Raw genomic sequence first — 7,556 nt, forward strand, 5'->3', positions numbered from 1 at the left:
CTGCTCCTCAAGTTCCTGCCTAAACCGAATGGAAACAAGACCCTGTATTCCAAAAATCTTAACTTACTCAAATCTTAGAAAAACACTCATTTAATACTTCCTAGGTTCTATGTATTTCAAAATAATAATAAAACCCTAATATATCTCACTTACCCTGATTTTGGAGTGATTCCCAAGTACTCCAAATCAAAAATCTGCTCCACCTATGTTGCAGAGAATTTTCCCAAGAGTCTCATGGTAGCTTTCGATCGTCGAATAGAGGAGAAATGAGGTTGAAAACCTAGAGAGAAGATGAGAGGCCGTTTTCTAGAGAGAGAGAGACTTCATGCAAGATTTTCTCACTGAAAAATGAAGCAAACTCTATTTATAGGTAGAGACTCATCGATGAGACACGTGGATTCATCGACAGTCCCATTAAGAACATTCGTCAACAAGACCGTAAGTTCATCGACGAGTTTTAGAATATCTCAACCCTCTCAGTACATCCTCGTCGACGTGACATCACCCTCGTCGACGAGCCAAGGAATAATGCTCATTGACAAGACTGGTTGGTTCGTCGACGAGTTCTCGTTGACCTTTCTTTAAAAATTCCTTTTTATTTATTATTTTTATTAATTAAATTTTTTGGGTCCTTACAAAATTTCTCCCTTTCTTTTTACTTGAAAAATATTTTATGGAGAAATTTCTTTTGAGTTTGTCAAGTAAGGCTTGAGCATATATGCAATCTCATATATATTTTTGCTTAAAAGCCTTCTTGTTCTTAAGGTCAATCACTTTGAAAGAAAACCCTAGTTTCTCCTATTCTTATCTTTCAATATATTTTTTAGGAGAAAATTTCTTAGGTTATTCAAAGAGAACCTTGAGCATATATTCATCTATACATACTTGCTTGAGAGGCTTCTCATTTTTATTTCAAAGGTCAATCACTTTAAAAGAAAACTATAGTCACTACAAAAAATAAGGTTATTAGTGATGGTTTTCAATTAGTCGCTATACCAGCCGTTACTAATACTTATTAGTGACGAATTTTTCAAACCGTCACTAATAATAGAGTATTAGTGACGGATTAAAACCGTCACCAATAATAGACTATTAGAGATGGATTAAAACCGTCACTAAAACCTAAACCCATCACTATAGATTCTACACCGGATCGACCAAAAATTGTCACTAAAACCATAGTATTAGTGACGGTTTTAAAACCGTCACTATTGCTCTATTATTAGTGACGGTTTTAAAATCGTCATTAATTCTCTATTATTAGTGATGGTTTGAAAACCGTCACTATTACTCTATTATTAGTGACGATTTTAGAACCGTCACCATTGCTTTGCAAAACCGTCACTTATGGATATAGTGACAGTTTTAAAACCATCACTAAAGCCATAGTATTAGTGACGATTTTGAAACCGTCACTAATACTTAAATTGGACAATTAGTAGTGAAATTATTTTTTTTTCCCAATTATTAATTCCTGTAAAAATCCATAATTGCAATAAAATTCATAAATTATTCAAAATTCTATTCAAATTTAAATACAAATATATTATACAAATTCAAATTCAAATTCAAATTCAAATACAAATATATTATAAAAATTCAAATTTAAATACAAATACATTATACAAATTCAAATTTAAATACATTTCATTTGTTCAGATAACAAAAAAAGTGAAAAGCTACATGACATCGTCCTGACGTTGTCACAATTGCAAACCATACAAATTAAGAAATTTAAAAAAAAAAAAATTAGTATATGGTTTTTGAAATAAATCACAACCTAACACATATACAGGCATAAAAAATAAATCACATCATTGTAAGAGGAAACATCAGATTGTAAAAACAGCCAAAAGTGTAGTCTCCTTCTCCTTCTCCTATGGTGACAAATAGTAGCATAGGCTTCTTCTAAGCCCTATGGTCCTAAACTCTTATATTTATATATCATTTTGATTTAAATTTATTTTTTACTACTTTCTACTTTCCAGCCAATGCCAATATAGAAAGTGAGGAGATCTAGAGAGCATAAACACGAGTCAAGCTCATGGCTCTACCCACCTAACCCTTTTAAGTTTCCACTTTCCACAATCAGTTTGATTGCAGCGATTTGAATGTAAACAATATCAGCAAAGCTTTCTTTGTTGAGGATGAAAAAATCAACCCTCGACAGTACACATCAATACAAAGAATGAAAAATACAGCAACAATGCAAATTAGGCAGCACACACTAGCACAAAGCAACACTATAGAACTTCAAAGGTTAAGTTCAAAAAGCAGTCACGACTACAGAATTCAATATTCTAGGAGGAATCACAGATATAAATAGCCTCTCCAAGGTTTGCTTTGACCACATAGTCCACAACGAATAACTGCAGGCACTTAAGCAGCTGTGCTGACACTCAATAAACAATCTAGCAGCGGCTAGAAGCATTTGTGGGCTGAGACATAGGCATTAAATTTTTAATTTAATATCACTGTAGACACTCAACTTTGTGGTTTTAATTTTTTGAATTAATATCACTGCAAACACTCAACTTTGTGGGATTTTCTATAATGTTCGAGCTTCTGTTCCCAAAAATGATTATTAAATTACGAGGATCAAAATCGTATTCACTTTTGGAGGATGTTTTGGTGGGGGATTCTGTGCTGTCTTGTTCATTTGCTCATTTGTATCATATTTCTTCTCTTTATAATAAGGTGATTTCCACCTTTTTAATTATGGATGAGGACTCCTTCTCTTGGTATTTTCATGTTAAAATGGATTTGAATGATAAGGAGTCAAAGGAGCTTTCTTCTTTGCTTCTTTTGCTGTAGAGTAGTCATATCCCTACTTGAATGATTGTAGGAAGTGAGTTTTGGGTTCTTTGGGGGACTATTTGCGCAATCACTTTCTTTTTACCTTGTTAAGGCTGAGTTTCTTTTCTTCTCCATTGGTGCAAATGGGAGGCTAAAGTCGCTTCTGAGTTGAAGGTGCCTGTTTGGCTGGTGACCCTTAGCAGATTTAACATGAACAATCTACTATAGAGTAGGACAATTTAAGGTGTTATCTCCTTGTGTGCTTTTAGAAATGAGAGTAGCTCGGAGAATGTTCCCCATTTGTTTTCACATTTTTCATTTTCTTCATGTTTGTGGAATATATTATTTGGAGTTCTCAGTGAAGTTTGTGTGTGCCAGAAGTTGGTGGAGGAGCTTTTGAGTATTTCTTTTAGTTTTGGGAAGGACACGGATGTCGGGAGACTATGGAAGTGTGCTCTTTTTTCTATTTTATGGGGAATTTGGTTGGATCATAATGCTCAAATATTTTATGGTAAGTGGTTGTCACTAGATTTACTTTTGGGACAGGGTGCGTGTATTTGGCATCTCTTTGGGCTTTTAATGCAGGTTGTTTTAGAGATGTTGCTTTGAGGATGTCAACCATGATTGGGTGGCATTATTGAGCTGATTTTGTTTATTCCTTTTCCTCATTGGCTCCTTGTCCTCTTTTTTGCAATATTCTCTCCTTGCCATTCTAAAGAAGTTTATTTTGTATAAAAAAAAAAGGTTTGAGAAACATGTACAACTTGTAAATGAGAAAAATCCATCCTCTAATACTCTCCATTAACTCTGCAACCCTGAGCATGCATCGCCATCCTACTTAGCACATCAACTATCATGAAACCTCCTCCATTTGCTTGTTTCAAACTTGCCACTTTGTGGGTTGCTTTTTTTTTTTTTTAAATAATCACAGTACCGGCATAGGTTAAAAGATTAGTGTATAATAATGGTTGAATTAGCCATTATGTGATGGTATTTGCAATCCTGAAGTTGTAATATGTTGAAGACATCCCAATTAGCAGGGTACTTACTTTAATGGCTGTTATAGACTGCTATGGAGCACTATAGATCTCTAGTTGCAACTCTACTGCTAGATTGTCTGTGTGGTCCTAAAATTAAACTCCATTTTAAATTTATCTGTTTTTTAATTCCTAACTTTTTAAAAAATTTTCAGTTTTAGGTTAATGCACACTATGTTTGATTTGTATATTTTTTTATAACTAGCATCTAAATAATACATTTTGTTTTCTCATTGAAATGACATAAATATTTGTATATTGTAAATTCCTTATAAAAAATTTAAAATATTTTTCTTATAGTTGATCTTGAGATAAAAATACAGTCTATAGCCATGCATTTATGTGGTTGTACGAACTGTGATCATTTTATGTATTATGTTTCATTATATTCTGATTTCTTAGTTTAAATAATCAATGTTGTAAAAGGTCTAGGCAAAAGGCAATGCGTAAGCCTCAGGCCCTCAAGGCATTGACGCATAAGCCTTGTGGGAATGTATTCTCGACCATATTCTTTGTCTAGAATATAAATTAAGGGTGAGACTTTAGTTGAAGTGGAGGATATTAAAAGGGGTCTCAGCAGTTGGGATCTTTATACTGAACTAGTGCCATGGAGACCAGCAGTAGAAGGCATCACTTTCAGTATCCCCTTCCACCGTGCGGTGGCTGGAAAGACTCTTTGATGAGGAGAAAATCTTCCAGACCAGCAAGGGGAGTGACGGAGATAAAGCCCTAGGCCCTGATGGTTTTACTTAGGCTTTCTTTCAAGCTGAGTAGGGTCTCCTCAGGCAGGATATTATCCACATTTTTAACGACTTTAATGTCACAGGCAGATTTATGAGCAGTCTATACTCCACTTTTGTTCCCTTGATCCTCAAGAAAATTGGGTTGTGCAACATCAAGGATTCTTGCCCTCTTAGTCGGGTGGTAGTATCTATAAGATCCTATCCAAAGTTGTTGCTACGAGATGTGGAAAAGTAAGTTCAGAGGTCATTGGCCAACAACAACATGCTTTTGTAGCAGGAAGGCAGATCATGGATGTTGCCCTTATAGCTAATGAGGTCATGGATGCCTTTGAAAGGACAAGGAAGAATGGGGTGGTTTGTAAACTTGACTTGGAAAATTTCTTAGATTACGTGAACTGGGATTTCCTCCATATTCTCACTAAAATGGCTTTTGGGGATTTGTGGTGTGGGTGGATTCATCAATGCATCTCAACTCCATCCTTCTCGGTGCCTGTAATGGCTACCTGTTAGATATTTTTTGTTCTACTAGAGGCTTGAAGCAATGGGATCCCCTCTCCCTCTTATTATTTCTCTTGGATATATAAATTTTAAGCCAAATGTTGAGAGAAGTCTTATGAAGGAGTTCTCCTCAAGGATCTTAGCATTGGAATGAACAAGAGGAAAATGGAAGTCTCCCATTAGAGTTGAATAGGAATAAAAGACCCAGGCAGAATTGTAGAATCGTTACAATTCTACTCACAAAGATTGTTGTTGTCATGAAACAGTGCCAAGAAGAACAACTGACGGGTCATCTTGGGGTTGTCTTGTATGAATATTTGGGAGAAGAGTATCCGAAAATTTTGGGATCAATACTGGGGGCTCTCAAAGCTATTGTCAATGTTATTGGTATGACAAAAATGACTCCTCCGATAAAGGATTTGCTTCCTCGACTAACCCCAATCTTGAAGAATCGGCATGAGAAGGTGCAGGAAAATTGTATTGATCTTGTTGGTCGAATTGCTGACTGTGGGGCTGAATTTGTCCCAACAAGAGAATGGATGAGGATTTTTTTTGAGCTTCTTGAGATGCTTAAATCCTATAAAAAAGGTATCCGGCGAGCAACTGTGAACACGTTTGGCTACATTGCAAAAGCCAATGGACCACAAGATGTCCTGGCAACATTATTGAACAATCTCAAAGTGCAGGAGCGTCAGAACCGTGTGTGTACTACTGTGGCAATTGCAGTAGTTGCAGAAACATGTTCTCCTTTTATAGTACTACCAGCATTAATGAATGAGTATCATGTACCAAAACTCAATGTGCAGAATGGTGTTTTAAAATCACTCTCTTTTCTTTTTGAGTACATTGGTGAAATGGGTAAAGATTATATTTATGCAATCACTCCAATACTTGAGGATGCTCTCATGGATAGAGATTTGGTACATAGGCAAACTGCTGCATCTACTGTTAAGCACATGGCTTTGGGAGTGGCTGGTTTAGGTTATGAGGATGCTTTAGTACACTTGCTGAATTATGTATGGCCAAACATATTTGAGACTTCTCCGCATGTTATTAATGCTGTCATGGAAGCCATAGAAGGGATGAGGGTTGCCTTGGGTGTAGCTACAGTCCTGAACTATTGTCTGTAGGGGCTCTTCCATCCTGCAAGAAAGCTTAGGGAAGTTTACTGGAAGATTTATAACTCACTACACATTGGAGCTCAAGATGCACTGGTGGCTGCTTATCCTGTGCTGGAGGATGAGGCGAGCAACATATACAGTAGGCCTGAGTTGGTGATGTTTATATGAGGTTTAGTTTGTTCTTCATGCTTCAAGCGAATCTACAAGAGGCTCTTGGATAGGCTAGGACCTATCCTGGGGTTCTTTCCGTGGCTGCTTGTTTATTGTTTGGATGTGCATGCTTATTAAGCTGGATTGATGAACTGTTTGCTATTTGTTAACTTCTTCAGTAGTTTGCTAATTTAGGAACATTGTTATGAAATGAATACTTTACTGTTGTGAATTTGATAGTTTTCATGTACTTCCTCTCTGACTTAATTTTCTATCCTTGTATTAATTTTGTATTACTTCCATAATCTCTTGAATTCCATAGATATATTGTTGGATCATGCCTGTTAACTTTAAATTATGGGTATTTGGTATTGTAGGAGTATTCCTGTGATAATAATATTCTTATGGTTTGCTTGGTTTGAGGGAATAGTTATTCCTTCAAATAAGATGGAAAATAGTTAAATTTTGGAAATTAGGGGAATAGTTATTCCTGGTATATTTTTAATTATTTTATTTAACATGTAATAAGAAAGAAATAAATATTCTCAAATTTTGGGAATAGTTATTCTTTGTATATTTTTTATTATGGGCTTAGAAAATGTTTCACATTGTTATTAGTTTTATATTAATTAATAATTTTTCATATAATTAATTGTGACCAATTTATTAAAACCAATCTATTGAGATTATGATAATTTTTACATTATCATCAATTATTTCACCCAGCTTTTATTATTAGCCCAAAATAAAAGTTAGATTCTCGTGCGCATTACAATCATGTGATGTAATATGTAATAAAAATTATAGGAATTAATAAAAAAAATTGCATATATTTTGAAAGAAGGAAAGAAAAAATTTTTTAGATGGAAAGGAAAGCTGGTTAAGATGCACAATTCAACACTTCAACATGCAAATGACACTAATATGAAATAGCCAAACGAAGGAAATTAAAGTTAAAGTGTAAGAGTCATAGTGTACATATGTTACTTAGAAGACCAACATAAAAAGAACTGTCCAAATTTGCATGGCTACTGTCAAGATAAAATAAACCTAAACTTAAAAATTTGTCAACATACAATTAATTTTCTTTTGAACTGGGGCAGGCACACATTCTCTCACCATACCTAACATGCGCTCTGTGTGTGCGCATGGATTCCAATGCTCCATTTAGCTGGTACGAAGATGTGGAAAGATATGAAAAATTAAGGTAA

At 35.0% G+C, this 7,556-nt stretch overlaps 1 pseudogene; it reads left to right on the plus strand.

The window, feature by feature from the left end:
* Positions 1 to 5,472: 5,472 nt before the first annotated feature.
* On the plus strand, positions 5,473 to 6,363 carry LOC131146745 (uncharacterized; annotated as a pseudogene).
* Positions 6,364 to 7,556: the final 1,193 nt, after the last annotated feature.

Source organism: Malania oleifera, chromosome 13, assembly GCF_029873635.1.
Source record: "Malania oleifera isolate guangnan ecotype guangnan chromosome 13, ASM2987363v1, whole genome shotgun sequence".
NCBI classification, from domain to species: Eukaryota; Viridiplantae; Streptophyta; class Magnoliopsida; order Santalales; family Ximeniaceae; genus Malania; species Malania oleifera.